At 39.8% G+C, this 18057-nt stretch overlaps 1 protein-coding gene and 1 long non-coding RNA gene across 6 annotated transcripts in view; one reads left to right on the top strand and one right to left on the bottom strand.

The window, feature by feature from the left end:
- The window catches only part of POLN (DNA polymerase nu), a 177576-nt gene that overhangs the window by 33094 nt on the left and 126425 nt on the right, over nt 1–18057 (bottom strand). The window lies entirely within an intron of this gene.
- LOC309628205 lies at nt 11760–16710 on the top strand. The gene is made up of 2 exons (XR_014244244.1): nt 11760–13588; nt 13938–16710. It is a non-coding gene; the product is annotated as an uncharacterized lncRNA (long non-coding RNA).

Raw genomic sequence — 18057 nt, 5'->3', positions numbered from 1 at the left:
ATCACTCAGCGTGAGGATGATGAGGACGCAGACCGTGTGAGGATCCACCTCCACTCACTGAACAGTGAATCATCGTCATCCACACAGTTAATCAACGTATCTGTTGTGTGTGTGTGTCTTTGTGCTCATTACATCTTCCCGTTATTCTTTTAGTATCTGTAAAGATTATGCTGATGTACTTTTTTTTTTTTTTTTTTTTTGGCCACGCTGCACAGCTTGCGGGATCCTGGTTCCCCGACCCGGGATCAAACCCATGCCCCCTGTAGTGGAAGCATGGAGTCCCAACCACTGGACCGCCAGGGAAGTCCCCTGATGTACCCTTTTTTACTCCTGATATTAGTAATTTGTGGGTTTTCTCTCTTTTTCTTGATCAGTCTCTCCAGGGGTTTATCAATTTTATTCATCTTTTCGAAAATCCTGCTTCTGTGGGAAAATCCTTGATTTTCTCAACTATTTTTCTGTTTCTATTAAATTGGTTTCCACTCTTCCTAGCTTCCTTCTACTTACTTAGGATTTAAATTACTCTTATTTTTCTAGCTTCTTAAGGTAGAAGCTTAGAAGCTTTGATAATTTATTTAGACTTTTCTTATTTTCTATTATAAACATGTAATGTCATAAATTTCTAAGTGCTTCTATAGCTGCCTCCCAAAATTTTTGACATGTGTTTTCGTTTTCATTTGGCTCAAAATATTTTCTAATTTCCCTTCTGACTTTTTGCTTTGACCTATGGGTTATTTAGAAATGTCATCTTTATTTCCAAATATTTGGGGATTTTCTACACATATTTTTGTTCTTGATTCCATATTTAATTTCACTGTATTAGAGAACATAGTCTCTGCGATTTCAGTCCTTTTAAATTTATTGACACTCGTCTTATGGCCAAGCATGCGGTCTATCTTGATGAATGCTTTATTGTGCATGTAAAATGCAGTATATTCTGCAGTTGTTGATAATGTTATTCAGGTCTTCCGTATACTTTCTGACCTTCCTTGTACTTGTTATTAATTATTAAGAAAGTAGTGTTGAAATCTCCAACCGGACTCGTGGATTTGTGCATTTGTCATTTCAGCTCCATCAGGTTTGCTTCATGTATTCTGCATCTCTCCTATTAGATGCAGCCTATATAGAAGTGTTACGTTTTCTTGATGAATTGGCCCTTTTATGAAGTGTCCCTCTCTGTCCTTGGTAATAGTCCTTGTCCTGAAATCTAATTGTCTGGTACTAAAACAGCCATTCAAATGTTTATCTGATTAGTCTTGATCTCCTGGTTTTTAGTCTATGTTCTCATCCACTGAACTGCACACTGTGTCTCCCGTTACCAGTTCCAGGTTTAGGGAGAGTTTGGGGGCCTTTGTGAAGTACACGTTTCTCTGGCTCCTTATATTGTGCTCAGACACAATGACAGGGAATGAGGCCACCTGTATTCTCGTGGGACTGCATACCAGGAGAAAAGTATAAACTTTTCATTAATTGCATTTACCTGCTGCAGTGGCCACTAATAAGTAGATACAGAGCAGATATTCCATAAACCTGGAGCTTGAAAGAATCGTTGAGAGGTTGGCATATGTATTAGCTTCCTGTGGCTGCTGTAATGAATTGCCACAAATTTGGTGGCTTAAAACAAGGGATATTTATTCCCTCACAGTTCTGGGGGTCAGAAGTCTGAAATCAGCACCGCTGGGCCAGAATCAAGGAGTCGGCAGGGCGCTGCTCCTGCTGGATGCTCTAGGGCAAGACTCTATTCCTTGCTTCTTCCAGCCTTTGGTCACATCCCTCCAGTCTCCTTCCTGCGGTCGCGGGGCCTCCTCTTCTCTGTGTCAAGTCTCCCTCATCCGGCTCTTATAAGGGCCCTGTGACGGCATTTAGAGCCCACTCCAATAACCAGGATAATCTTCTCATCTCAGGATCATTAACTTAATCATGCTGCAAAGATCTTTCTCCATATAAGGCAACCTTCACAGGTTCCAGGGTTTAAGATGCAGATATCTTCTGGGGGCCATTATTCAGATTACCACAGCATATGAACCTTAAAATACTTAAAATGCTTACACAATGAGATCCAGGTTTTGAAAACAAAAAACAAAAAAACAAAGGAATAAGAATCAAAAGCACAGAAGTGTGTGTACAAGAGAGACAGAGGCCGAGACAGAGAAAGAATGGACAGGAATGGAATCTGGCAAAGGAAGACAAAGCTGAGTGGAGACAGTGACTTGGATGTGGGGTGAGGAACGAAGTGCCCCCCATACATGGCCTTGGACCATGAACGACAGCTGGATGCAGTCACAGTGGGTGGTCCAGAGGCCAGGGTGTGTGAGAGGTCAGAGGTTCCCCAATTCAATGAAGCCAAGCCTGGATTCCAGTTCGTTGGTGAGAAATAGAAAAATGAAATGAGATCTGTACAAAAATTATGTAAGTAAAATTCTATCTAAATCTTTGGCAAACCTATGCTTGACCTTGCAGCTATGCCAGAGGCCGCCCCTGGGCAGCTGAGAAGCAGGGGAGACACTGCAGTCAGGCCTGCGAGTGCCAGGCAGAGACGGGGCAGGGAGTGCAGAGGGGCCGGCTTTGCACCCGCGAACACAGGAAGCTCACAAGGGGCCCCTCAGGCGCCAGGGCAGGTAAGTCAGAATCCCACAGGGAAAAGGAGGCCAAAGCGCCTCACTGCCTGCATCAGGGCTGCTAGGACAGGCCTCCAGTCTGCACCCCACGGCGTGGTCAGCAGAGGTGGTCAACAGCCCAGGCGCAGAGGGAGAGCAGACCGGCTTGGAAGGAATGGGCTCCCAGGTGTCCCCTTCTAAGGTCCCACCTGGTTGTCTCCTGGGAGCGGTGGCCCGAGATGTGTGCCAGGGCAGCGGCAGCTGCAGGTGGCCCCCAAGCCTACGGAAGAGCCCGATTGCTTCAGTACCACCGAGGGAGTGTCCCCGCTCCCCCAGCTCCCTGCCCCCCCCCCACCCCGAGCCAGGCTCTTTGGTCAAGGCCGACCCAGCACAGACATGGCCCCCCTCCCCCACCCGTAGGCTGCAGACACGGGAGAGCCCAGGGACACGGGCTCCTTATTGCTTTTGCTTCCTTGGTGAAAGGGGATTATCCCAAAGCTGGAAAGGGCCGGGCAAACACTGTCAAGAGAGAACATGCGGCCCTCACAACCACAGGCAGCCGCTCTCTGTGAATTCTGTCCCGGGGGTGAGAGCAGCACCCAGTTCCAGTGCCGGCGACTGGAGAAAACAGGGGCAACAGGCAATCGGGGCAGGCTGGTTTCCAGAGGCAGACTTGCTGTTATGGCTGCGGTTGTGAACTTGGCAGCGACGCAGAGGACAGAAAGGAGCCGGAAGCCCCTGTCGTGGGCTTGCCTTCGACTCGGCCAACCCGCTTTCCTACAGGCGGCCACCCTGCCTTCCTGAAACAACTCCCCTGACCAGCCACAGAGAGAAGGGTGGGCCTGTTCATGTTCTGGGCCTGAGGACCAGCTTAAACCACAGGAATCATCCGTCCTTTGGAGGTCTGAAAGCACTGTTTGGCCTGGACGCTTTTTTTTTTTTTTGATGTTTGTGGAACTGCAGTTCTTCCTTCTTTTTCTGTTTCCTCTGAAAAGGTTATTGGTCTTTTGGGCTTTCTGCCTTTTCTCAGATCCTTGTAGGTAATTTATATTTTCCTAGAAAACCATTTATATCATTAAAACTTACACATTAGTTAGCAGAGAGTTGTACATGGTAACCTCTCTTTTTGCAAGAGATAGATAGAACTTGGAAAAGACCTGTTAAGAAGAAAAACTTCTAGCAAATGAAGAAAAAAAACCCACAAAATATTATAATGGAACCCTGCCTTCAGAAATCGGAAAGAAAACCATCTCCAACATAGATTTATATCCCCAGCCAAAATATCAACCAAATGTGAGACATTTTCAGACAGGTAAGTTCTCTAAAAATTAACCTTCCATGTACCGTTTCTGAGGGGGCCAAATAAGGATATGCTCCACCAAGACAATGGAGTAACCCAAGAAAGGGAGGTAGGAAGAGGGAGTCCAGTACGGGAGAGGAGCAGAGGGGCCCCGGAGGATGGTGAGGAGCAGCACAGGCTGACGGTACACGCCAGGCCTAGAGGGCAATCAGTCCAGATGGAACAGGGCAGAGGCTCCAGAGAGAACTTCTTCAGGAAACGGAACTTGATAAACACCTGATGGGTGGGAAAGTTTGCCATACAAAGCTCCTCAGAGAAAACTTCAGAAGAAGTATTCCATAATAAAATAAACAACTTCAGGTGTTGCTATAAGAGATCTGGGAAGTAAGGGGAATACAATATTTTGGCAAATTCATTGTTGGCTTTTCTTTTTCTCAAAAAAGCTCAGATCAAATGAAACAGAGAAATCTGTAACTGCAAGACAGAAACTCTAGACAATATTAACATAGGAGTGGAGTGGAAAAGGGATATTAAAGGGACATAAGGACATGCTAAATTATGTGTTTCATTAGAAAGAAGATGTAAATATTGATCATTTTAAGTAATCAAAAGACGAACAAAAGAACATGAGTATTTACCCTAGCACCTAAAACAGTGATTGGAACACAGAAAATATTCAACAAGTATTTAGTGAGTGAATGAGCTAAGAAATGAATAGGTATGATTCTTAAGGGCAAAAAGCATAAGAACAAGTTTTAAGTATATAACTTTTAAACAATCTGGAGAGTTGTCTACTTTTGGTAGTGGCAGACTAGCATGTTGTAGATGAATTGCCATGTAGAACAATTATAATTGCTGAAGAAAATATTAAAAAGCATCTGTTTGAAGGCGTGAGAGAACAGTAAGAAAAAAGCCCAAGGCAGTAAGAACTTGAAAGGCTATGGCTTCGGAGAAAGGAACATGTAGAAATGTAAGCCTGATGTTTGGGGCCACACTCTCCCTTGAGGAATTTGCTGATTTTGAAGTGATAGTTGAAAGGCTGATTTTAGCTTCCTGAAGCCTATGGGACTGGAGAACAACTTGAGGTTCAGGGCTTATCAAAAAAAAGGATCCAGGACTTCCCTGGTGGTCCAGTGGTAAAGAATCCGTCTTACAATGCAGGGGATGTGGGTTCAATCCCTGGTCAGGGAACTAAGATCCCACAGGCCTCGGGGCAACTAAGTCCACACGCTGCAACTACTGAGCTCGTGCGTCTCAACTAGAAAGCCTGCGTGCCGCAACTACAGAAAAGAAAACCCGCATGCCACAACTAGAGAGAAGCCCATGCGCCGCAATGAAGATCCTGTGTGCCACAACTAAGACCTGATGCAGCCAAAAATAAAAATTAAAAAAATAAATAAATCTTAAAAAAAAAAAAAGAAAGAGGATCCTTGATAGTCTAGGGGAAAATGTGATCTTGAAATTTACTAGCTTTCACAAAGACTGAAGCTCATCTTCCCAATGGATCAATCCATGATAGGACTAAGGCAATCTGCCCTCAGTCTGACTGTCTGCCAGAAGCAAGACTATACTATCTTTTGAGGAAGATAACACTATTCATAGCTGTAAACTCTCATTTTCTTTCACACTATTTGATCCCAAATCACCTGGCATCCCAGGAAACAAGATCAAATGACTAAAAACCAAGAGAGAAACAATAGAAACAGATCTATGGGAGACATAGATATTGCAGTTATCAGTTATAGACATTAGGGCGGCTGTGATTAACATGTTTCAGAGATTAGATGACAAGCTGAGAATTTAAGTAAAGAATTGAAAACTACACAAATTAATTAAATGGCAGGTTGTACAACTGAAAAATACAGTAAATAAAATTAAGAACTCAAAAGTTTACTCAAGTAGGGTTTAACTTTAACAGCCTATTGGTCATGCCTGTAGAAAAGGCTATTGGGTGGAAGGTAGACAAAGTAATTGAAGATTAGATAAAATGTCTAGCCTGAGGCATGTAGAGAAAAAAGATGGAGAATACAGAAAAGAGAATAAGAGACACACAGAATATGGTGAAAAGTTCTAACATAGGTGTAACCTCAGTCCCAGAAGCAGAGGAGACAGGAGAGAGAAGCAGAACTTAAAGAGATAATGACTGAGAAGTTTCCAAAGATGACGAAAGACATAAAACCACAGATAAAGGGAACAGTACAAACCACAAGCAAGACAGATCCAAAGAAAACCACATCTAAGCATAATATAAAACTGCTGAAAACCAACAACATAGAAAATCTAAAAAACAGCTAGAATAAATGATTGATTGCCTCCAAAAAAGCAACAATATAAATAACAGTGACTTCTTGACAAAAATAACGGAAAATAGAAAAAAAAGGAATGAAATTATAAAGATACTAAAAAAAAAAAAAAAAAGCTCAAATGTGGCAAACTAGAATTCTACATCCAGCACAAATATTCCTCAAAAATAAAGGCAGAATAAAAAATGTTTTGGACGAACAAAAACTGAGATAATTTGTCAATTGAATACTTGCACTAAAAGAAATGCTAAGACAGAAGAAAAACAACTCCATGTGGAAGCACGGATATGCAGGAAGGAATAAAGAGCAATGGAAGGGATCTTATAAGCAAAGTTAAAGCGAATATTGACTGTACAAAACCATATCATAATGCTTTGTGTAGTTCAAAATATATGCAGAATTAAAAGTAAATGAAAACAATAGTACAAAAGGCAGGAGAGGGAGATAAATGGAGTTAAAGTGTTATATAGTCTGAGAAGTGGTAAAAGTATGACTTTATGTTACATTTTTATAAGTGAAGGATGCTTGTAGTAGTCTCTAGAATAGTTTCTAAAAGAATAGTGAAAGTATATATAACTAACAAGGTAATAGAGGGGGAAATGAAATAACAAAAAATACTTAAGCCCAAAAAAGGCAAAAAGAGAGAGAAAAAGAAGTATAGAAAAAATAGGACAAATAGAAAACAACACTAAAAGGAGCAATTTATACCTAAATGTATCAGCAATTATATGTAAATGAGTAAGATACTCCAATTTAGAAACAAAGATTGGCAGAACGGATTACATGTTAGAAACACTGCCTAGGGCCTTCCCTGGTGGTGCAGTGGTTAAGAATCCACCTGCCAATGCAGGGGACACGGGTTCGAGCCCTGGTCCAGGAAGATCCCACATGCTGCGGAGCAACTAAGCCTGTGCGCCACAACTACTGAGCCTGCGCTCTAGAGCCCACGAGCCACAACTACTGAGCCCATGTGCCACAACTACTGAAGCCCGTGCACCTAGAGCCCATGCTCTGCAACAAGAGAAGCCACTGCAATGAGAAGCCCGGACACTGCAACGAAGAGTAGCCCCCACTGGTTGCAACTAGAGAAAGCCTGTGCGCAGCAACGAAGACCCAATGCAGCCAAAAATAAATGAATAAATAAAATAAATTTTAAAAAAACAAAACCACTGCCTAGAAAAGATACACCATAAATATAAAAGCACAGAAAGGTTGATGGTAAAAAGATGGGAAAAGATATATGATGAACACGCTAACCAAAGAAAGCCTTTGTAGAAAATATCAGACAAAGAAGACTTTAGGATAAGACACATACTAGAGTTGGAGAACATTTCATAATGATAGGTTATTTACTGTAAAAAACAATGGTATTATCATCTTATGGGATTTAAACATATGCAGAAGTAAGATGTATGATTAGGAATAACACAAAAGGTAGGAAGGGGTGCAGAGAGTTGAAAGGTTCTGAGATCAGAGCGTTGTCTGGGAAGTGGTAAAAGTACTAATATATGACGGACTGTAATGAGTCAATGATTCATGCTGTCATCTAACCATTATGAGAACATTAAAAGACTGTAAAACCAAAAGCTAATAGAGAAAAAAAAACATAAATCCAAAGGAAGGCAAGAAAGAAAAGAAAATGGAAGATAAAACAGGATAAATAAAAACAGTATAACACATCCAAAAAATATAAGTGATTACATTAAATTTAAAAGACTAAAATCTCTAATTAAAAGAATATGATAGTCACACTGAACAAAAACTCCAAACCCAACTATATGCTGCTTACAAAAGACACAGTTTATTTATTTATTTATTAAAACCTTTTTCAATTAAAGTATAGTTGATGTACAATATTATATGTTATAGTTGTACAATATAGTGATTCACAATTTTTAAAGGTTATACTCCATTTATAGTTATTATAAAATATTGGCTATATTCTCTATGTTGTACAATCTATCCTTTTAGCTTATTTTATACATAATAGTTTGCACCTCTTAATCCCCCAGCCATATGTTTTCCCTCCTCCCTTCCCTCTCCCCACTGGTAACCACTAGTTTGTTCTCTGTATCTGTGAGTCTGCTTCTTTTTTGTTATATTCACAAGTTTGTTGTATTTTTTAGATTCCACATATAAGTGATAACATACAGTATTTGTCTGACATTTCACTTAGCATAATGCCCTCCAAATCCATCCATGTTGCTGCAAATGGCAAGATTTCATTCTTTTCTATGGCTGAGCAGTACTGCATTGTGTGTGTGTGTGTGTGTGTGTGTGTGTGTACACACCACATCTTCTTTATCCATTCATCGTTGATGGACACTTAGCTTGCTTCCATGTCTTGGCTATTATGGATAATGCTGCTGTGAACATTGGGGTGCATGTATCTTTTCAAATTAGTGTTTTGTTTTGTTTTTTTGGATATATACCCAGGAGTGGAATTGCTGGGTCATATGGTAGTTATATTTTCAGTTTTTTGAGATATCTCCATACGGTTCTCCATAGTGGCTGGCACTAATTTACATTCCCACCAACAGTGTACAAGGGTTCCTTTTCTCCACATGCTTGCCAATATTTGTTATTTGTGTTCTTTCTGGTGATAGTCATTCTGACTGATGTGAGGTGATATCTCATTGTGGTTTTGATTTGCATTCCCCTGAAGATTAGCGATGTTGAACATCTTTTCATGAGCCTGCTGTCCATCTGCATTTCCTCTTTGGAAAAATGTCTATTCAGGTCGTCTGCCTATTTTTTAATTGGGTTGTTTGCTTTTCTGATGTTATGTGAGCTGTTTATATATGTTGGATACTAACCCCTTTTCAGTCATACCATTTTCAAATATCTTCTCTCTTCAGTAGGTTGTCTTTTTGTTTTGTCAATGGTTTCCTTTGCTGTGCAAAAGCTTTTAAGTTTAATTAGGTCTGAAAAGACATACTTTAAAAATAAGGGCACAGAAAGGCTGGAAACATCGTAAGAGGTTGGGGGAAAGATAACATGCCCTCCAACCAAAAGAAAGCTGGTTCAGCTGTACTTATATCAGAAAAAAATAGTTGTAAGTTTATATATGCCCACTAATATAGATTCAAAAATATGAAGCAAAAATTGACAGAACCCAAAGGAGAAACAGAGAAATCCATGATCACAATGGGAGACTGACTCGACTTTCTGATATTCATAGAACAAGCACACGAATATTAGCAACAACATAGGACATGGGAATGACTCATGTAACAAGCCTGACCTAACAGACGCGTACAGAAAGGATGACAGAGACGTTCTTATCAATGACGTTCTTATCAAAACTGACCTTGGGCTGGTCTGTGAACCCATTTAAAACACATATCAATGGCCAACAGGCACATGAAAAGATGAACATCACTAATTATTAGAGAAATGCAAATCAAAACTCTAATGAGGTATCACCTCACGCCGGTCAGAATGGCCATCATCAAAAAGTCTACAAATAATAAATGCTGGAGAGGGTGTGGAGAAAAGAGAACCCTCCTACACTGTTGGTAAGAGTGCAAATTGGTACAGCCACTATGGAGACCAGTATGGAGGTTCCTTAAAAAACTAAAAATAGAGCTACTGTATGATCCAGCAATCCCACTCCTGGGCATACACCTGGAAAAGGTGAAAAGTTTATTTCTAAAAGATACATGCACCTTAATGTTCATAGCAGCAGTATTTATAATAATAGCCAAGACATGGAAGCAACCTAAGTGTTCATCAGCAGATGAATGGATAAACAAGATGTGGTATATATACATAACGGAATATTACTCAACCATTAAAGAGAATGAAATAATGTCCAGCAACATGGATGGACCTAGAGGTTATCATCCTGAGTGAAGTAAGTCAGGCAGAAAAAGACAAATATTATACAATATCACTTATATGTGGAATCTAAAAAATAGTACAAATGAACATATTTACAAAACAGAAACAGACTCACAGACATAGAAAACAAACTTACGGTTACCAAAGGGGGAAGGTGGGGGAAGGGAATTGAGAATATGGGGTTAACAGATGCACACTACTATATATAAAATAGGTAAACAACAAGATTTACTGTATAGCCCAGGGAACTATATTCAATATCTTGTAATAAACTATAATGGAAAAGAATAGGAAAAAATATATAGATATATACATATATATATGTATAACCGAATCACTTTGCTGTACACCTGAAAACTATCACAGTATTGTAAATCAACTATACTTTACAAAAAAAAGAAAGACACATTTCAAAGACTGAAAATCCTACAATGTTCTTTCACCATAGTGGAATTAAACTAAAAATCACATCAGGAACAGTAACAACAAAAACTAGAAAATTCCCATGTATTTGGAAATTAAGCATTGTACTTCTAAATAAGTCTTGAGTCAAAGAAAAAAACCAAAATAAAAATTAGAAAATATTTTTAGCTGGATGACAGTGAAAATAGGTATCAAAATATTTGAGATGCAGCTAAATAAAGTCATGCTCAGAAAATTATAGCCTTAAAACCATATTAGAAAAGAAGACTGAAAAGCAATGATCTAAATACCATAACAAACAGTTGGAAAAAGAAAGAATAACATGCTGAGTTCAAAGAAAGTAGGAAGAAGAAAATGATAAAGAGAAGACATTAATATAATAGAAAATAAATGTATAATAAAGAGATTTAACAAAGACGTAATTGGTTCTTTGAATAAATTAATAAAATTGAAAAGTCCTTTGAAAGGCTGAATAAAAATGAAAAAAGGAAGGCACAGTTATCAATGCCAAGAAAGGCAAGGGAATATCATTTCAGACTCTATATTCGTTAAGATGATAAAAAGAGAATATATGAGCAACTTCATGCCAATTAATTTGGAAATATAGACAAAATGGACAAATTCACTGTAAAACACAATAAACCAAAACTAATACAAGAAGTAGGAGAAAATCTGAGCAGTCATATAGCTATTAGTCATATAGCTATTTTGTGTGTTGTATCCCACACATAAAACCTCCAGGTTCAGCCAATTCACTGATGATTTCCTTCAAACATTTAAGGAAGAAACAAGACCACTCTTACATAAATTCTTCCAGAGAATGAAAAAAAGAAGGAATACTTCCTAACTCAAAAACTTGACAAGGAAATTAAAAGAAAGGAAAATTATGGCCAGGCTGCTTGCATAAATTTAGATGCAAAATATTAAACTAGCAGAAGAAAGCATGATCTAATCAATGGAAAATAGGAAAAAAAAGAAAACTCATATATGTTATGAAAATATAACATAAGAAGATAGAAAAGGCATAATATATCAGTAATTACAAGAAATGTTAATTCACCAATTAAGAGAAAGGGACTCACAGATTGAATATTTAAATTTCAATATTATGTACAAAAAGACACATAAAGGTTAAAATAAAAGCACAAGAAAAAAAAATACAAGACAAGTATGCTCCAAGAGAAATCTTAACATTGATCAACATTTAATTTAAACCAAGAAAAAGTCATAAAGGACAAAGAAGGAGATTACATTCTGTTGAAAATAAAACAAGAAGATACATACATCAAAAACATATAAACACCTAACAATTCAGTCTCAAAACCTCTCAAGAAAAAGCTCACAAAACCACAGGGAGAAACAGATAGATCAACAATTATAAAACTGGATATTCTAGCATACTCCTCTCAGAAACTTGTAGGTCAAACAAGCAAGCAAGCAAACAAAAAGCAGAGAAACTGAAGACCTGAACAGAGCAATTAATAAGCTCAAGCTGTGAGACATACATAGAACTCCACGACCAATAAAGTAAGGATGCATACTTGGCCAAAAATGAAGCCTCATTAACTACCAAAGGGTCCATATTACACAAATTATATTCTTAACTATACTACAATACACTAATAAATTAATAATAAAAGGATAATAATTAGCATTTTATTTTATTTTTTTCTATTTTCTTCTTGATTTTTAAAATTGCTGCCCTTTATAAATTACTTTTTTGTGTAGTAGAAAAATTTGGACTTGTTCTTTTTCCAGATTATTGAGTTGAATACTTACCTCATTTGTTTTTATTTTCCATTTCTTGAAAAATGTATTTAAAGTTCTAAATTTCCCTCTACTGCTTTTGTGTCCCACAAGTGTTCACATATTGTATTTTTTATTATCTTTAATTTCCAAACATTTCTTAATTTCCTATGATTTTTTTTTAACACCAAGGGTATTTTTATAATATATTATTTTGTTTACACTCTTACCAAGGGGCCTTTCCAAGACCAAATATGATAATGTGTCATTAACTGTTGAGTATGATTATCTCAACCTTGTAAACCTGAAACTCACAAAATGGAGGCAGACCCCCTACAAATCACCATAAGCTGAGTAAATTCCATATGGATCAAACCTTTCAATATAACAAATTAAATCACAAAGACAGAAAAATATACTTGACTATTTATGATTTTGGGATGGGAAATAGTATTTTAAAGATGATAATCAAAAACAAGCAATAAAAGGACTAATAGATTTTATGGTATAAAATTTTAAATGTTTGAACATTAAAAAGAATTAACATAATTGAAGGCCAATAAAAAAACAGGGAGAAATGTTTGTTTCATAATTGCTGAAGGGCTAATACATTTATTACAGAAAGAGCTCCTGAAAAGTAATAAGAAAAAGAAATCCTGATATAAATGGGCAAATGATATGAACAGGCAATTCACAGAAGAAAAAGAAATGATCAATGAATAAATAGAAGTTCAGCTTCCATTAATAATTAAGCAAATGCAGGCTTCCCTGGTGGCACAGTGGTTAAGAATCCGCCTGCCAATGCAGGGGACACGGGTTCGAGCCCTGGTCCGGGAAGATCCCACATGCTGCAGAGCAACTAAGCCTGTGTGCCACAACTACTGAGCCTGCGCTGTAGAGCCCCGAGCCACAGCTACTGAGCCCACGCACCACAGCTACTGAAGCCTGCGAGCCTAGAGCCCGTGCTCTGCAACAAGAGAAGCCACCACAGTGCGAAGCCCATCGACACAACTAGAGAAAGCCCGCACGCAGCAACGAAGACCCAATGCAGCCAAAAATAAATAAAATAAAATAAAATAAATTCAAAAAAATAATTAAGCAAATGCAATTAAGTGAATTAATAAGAGACTTTTTCACTTAGCAAGTTGGCAAATATTAAGCAAAACTGAAATATGTGCTGTTAGCACAGGTGCAGGGTAAAGGGCATTGTGATATACTTCTGATGGGAGAGTAAATTATTACAACCTTGTTGGAAGGCATTTGGGGAGTATACATCCAAATCCTTAAAATGAGCATATACTCTTTGACCCCAGAATTCCTTTTCTAGGAATTTATCCTAAGGAAATAGATTTGGTTTGAAGATATTTATTAAGAAGGCATTTGGGGGGCTTCCCTGGTGGCACAGTGGTTGAGAATCTGCCTGCTAATGCAGGGGACACGGGTTCGAGCCCTGGTCTGGGAAGATCCCACATGCCACAGAGCAACTAGGCCCATGAGCCACAACTACTGAGCCTGCGCGTCTGGAGCCTGTGCTCCACAACAAGAGAGGCCGAGATAGTGAAGAGGCCCGCGCACCGCGATGAAGAGTGGCCCCCGCTTGCCGCAAGTAGAGGAAGCCCTTGCACAGAAATGAAGACCCAACACAGCCAAAAATAAATATAATAAATAAATAAATAAAAGATTACTATTAAAAAAAAGAAATTCTTTAAAAAAAAAAAAAAGAAGGCATTTGGGAAATTGTTTTAATTAGTGCATATCTATACAGTGAAATCCCATATAGCTATTTAAGACACTTTTGTAGAAGAATATTTACTGAAATGAAAATATGCTATAGAGGTCTTGGTAAACTTAAATTTATGCCAGATAGATAAGCAAGGGAGGAGGGTAGAATGACCCGTGTGGTGGATTAGAGTTGGAGACAGCAGTGTGGACTCACGTGTGGCTTCACACAGACACAGATGGCTACAGATAGAAACATTTATAGGTACGGGTACACACACAGGGCAGTGTACATGCACGTATCTCCTTGCTCTGTCAGCCGAGAGGGCCTAGAAGCAAGGACACCCCCTAGCACCCAGATCTTGGCTTCTGATACCATCTCCAGTAAAAGCAACCAGGGCTCCTTGAGAAACGGCTGATTCTAGGACTGCGGCAGGAAACACACAAGATGAGCTTGGAGCATCCTGTAGTGCCAGAGAGTAAGGAAGTGATAAACACACACACACACCGAAGAGGTTAAGTCAAAGGGACACAGGAGCCAAGGGAAAGAGCTCCCACTGCAAAGCCGGAATAATGTGAATAACAAAATAAATAATGTCATGTTGAATTATAACCCAAAGGACAGAATAAATGTCCATGAGGTCATACGGATATAAATAAGTGACTGAATAAATACATACATAAGGGAGAATAGACACACTGCCAAGGCAGAAGAATCCCACATAACTCACGTAGATGCTCGGTCCACAAGAGGAGGGAGCCTAACTCCCGACTCCATAAGGGTGGGCTGCGGTTAGTGACTAGCGGGATAAAAGGGACTTTATAGTAGAGAAATCTGGCCAACACCACCTCGGCCAGGTGATCAAGGTCGACACCAGCAGCGGAAGGTCATGTTGACAGCATGAACCCTTGCCGTGATCGAGGAGAGAGCACGTCACCTCTTTGGTCTCCCTTCCCGGAACCCATATCCCCAGTCTAACCACGAGACAAACGTCAGACGAATGTCAGTTGAGGGCTATCCTACAACACACGTGACCAGCACTCCTCAAAGCTGCCACGGTCACTGAAGACAAGCAAAGTCTGAGAAGCTGTCACAGCCCAGAGGAGCTTAAGGGGACATGACGACTAAATGCAGTATGGGACCCTGGAACAGAAAGCGGACATTACGGAAATATTGAGGAAATATGAATAATGTATGACTTTAGTTGATAATAACGTATCAGCACTGGGTTCATTATCTGTAACGAATGTACTATATTAATCCAAGATTAATAATAGGGAGAACTAGGTGTGGGACATATGGGAACCTGTGGTACTCTCTTTGCCATTTTTATGTAAATCTAAAACTGTTCTAAAATAAAAAGTTTATTTTTGGGGACTTCCCTGGTGGTCCAGTGGTAAAGAATCTGCCTTCCAATGCAGGGGACGCAGGTTCCATCCCTGGTCAGGGAACTAAGATCCCACATGCCTTGGGGCAACTAAGTCTGCATGCCACAACTACTGAGCTCCCATGCCTCAACTAGAGAGAGAAAACCCACATGCCACAACTAGAGAGAAGCCCGAGTGCCGCAACGAAAGATTCCACATGCCTCAACGAACCGATGCAGCCAAAATAAATAAATAAATAAATAAATAAATAAACAAAAAGTTTATTTTACAAATAGATAACACTACGCTAGTTTACAAAATAGCATATATAGTATGATTGGTTTCTTTAATCAAAACTGTAGACAAATATGTGGGAAAAAAACAAGAGGAACTCTAGTGGGCTTATGGCTATTTGGTTCTTGTTATTTTTAACATTTGGCAATTAAACTTTTTTCTAACCAGTAATAATTCTACAGAAAAATTAGGCCATTAAAAAAAAATCTCACCATAAATACAAAAGAATCAGCAACTTTCCTACCAGTACTGAGAAAGAAAATATAATAAAAGGACAGCACTCACAATAGCAAAAAACCCCCAAATACCTGACAGTAAGTTTAAGAAGAAATGTGCCAGCTCTTTATGAAGGAGGGGACCTCATGGGGTGCATGGAGAGCAGGCCACGCTCCTGAAGATGGGACACTGCACTGAAAAGACGCTGAAAAGATGCCGAGTCCCCATGGCAAGTTTTATCATTAGGGTATCAGTGCGACTATAAAGTGAGAACTTCATAAAGTGATTCTCAAGTCCACCTGAAAACAACCCAAGTGAGAACGGTCCTGATGATGTTAGGAAGGGTGAATAAATGGTAACGGCGGTCGTGTACGACAGGGAAAGCTCAGTACTGACACTGACGGAAGACACACAGGTGAGCAGAAGAAAACGGAAAAGCCCCAAACAGGCCATAGTGTATATAGAAGTAGAGTCTATGATTTGGCATTTCTAATCTCTGTTGGGTTGGAATTAATTAACTACTTGGAAAATTATAAAGTTAAATGCCTACTTCATATCATACACAAAAATAAGTTAGAGACAAATGAAGGTATCAAGAAAAGATGATGATAAACACGTATACAGAACAGCACAGAAAGCCTAGAGGCGGGCCTGTGGCCCGTGGGCCCCGGTGCAGGACAGAGGCCGGCCGTGGGCACAGCACAGACATGCCCGCACGTAGTGTTGGGGCGACTGACTTGCCCTGTTTGAAAAGATCAAATTAGCTCTTTGTTTTCATGTATCACAAAATCAAAAAATCCGAGTCCAGATGGATTAAAAGCCTACACATGAAAAAAATAAAAAAGCAGATTTTAAATCAAGTTAAAGAAAACAAAGGAGAATATAAGTTCCGCAAATAGAAGAGTATTGATAAAAAGACACAAACGATATAAACCATAATAAGAAATAATGATAAAGTATTCTCCATCATAATTTGAAAATCCTGTATGATAAAAAGCATCATAAGTTAAGAGAAAATTAAAAATTATACACTGGGGAAATAAGGTAATATCCAGAATATACAAAGAACCTCTATTAGTCATTAAGAAAAAGAATCTAATAGAAAACTGGGCAAAAGATACAAACAAATAATTTCTAAAAGTAGAAATTGGAAGGGCTAATTAAGAGAACGTTATTAGTCCTGTAAAATGCAAATAAAGATCACAAGACATCACTTTCCACAGAAGAGACTGGCAAACACAAAGTCTGCCCACACTGAGGAGTGGCCAGGACAGAGGACACAGGTTCTGGACGCAGCGCGGGGCTCAGCTGGGCGGGGCGCAGGGCAGACTCGAAACTGCCGTCCAGCTCATGGAAGCAGACAGACACTGGCCTCCAGCCAAAGCGAACTTCCTGGGGATCTGACGCTGGCCCGAGAGCCAGGCCTGAGGGTGCGCCCAGACCTCGGACAGCACCTCGCGGCTGCGCTTTTCCACTGGCCGGGCCGCTGGCACCTCCCCCGCCCTTGAGGCAGGCAGAGAACTAGTGTGACTGCAGAGAGGGGACTCGAGGCTCACAGCAGGCAGCCGTCGTGGGCAGGGCGGCCAGGAGGGAGCTGTCTTCTCCAGGCCCCACTCGAGCCAGGACTTACAGACATTTGTAAGGGCCTCTGAATTTCCTCGTGTCCGAAGGCTCTCATTTACAATGGCTTGTGCGCAACTCAGGAATGGTTCCCTCGGTTGAGTCATTATGTTTTGTAAAATATACATAACTTTAAAATTTATCATTTTAACCATGTTAACTGCACACTTTACTGGCATTGAGTATATTCACAATGTTGTGAATCACTACTATGCATGTATTTATTTGGCTTTTTGTTTTTTGGCTGCGTTGGGTCTTTGTTGCTGTGCGTGGGCTTTCTCTAGTTGTGGTGAGCGGGGGCTACTCTTCATTGCGGTGCGCGGGCTTCTCATTGCAGTGGCTTCTCTTCTTGCGGAGCATGGGTTCTAGGCGTGCAGGCTTCAGGAGCTGTGGCACATGGGCTCAGTAGTTGTGGCTCACAGGCTCTAGAGTACAGGCTCAGTAGTTGCGGTGCACGGGCTTAGTTGCTCCGTGGCATGTGGGATCTTCCCAGACCAGGGCTCGAACCCGTGTCCTCTGCATTGGCATGCAGATTCTTAACCACTGCGCCACCAGGGAAGTCCACTACTATGTATTTATTTCCAGAACTTTTTTATCATCCCAAACTGAAATTCCGTACCCATATTTC

Source organism: Balaenoptera borealis, assembly GCF_965194805.1.
Source record: "Balaenoptera borealis genome assembly, chromosome: 4".
NCBI classification, from domain to species: Eukaryota; Metazoa; Chordata; class Mammalia; order Artiodactyla; family Balaenopteridae; genus Balaenoptera; species Balaenoptera borealis.
Note: the sequence above shows the minus strand (reverse complement) of the source record. Positions and strands in the feature narration are given on the sequence as shown.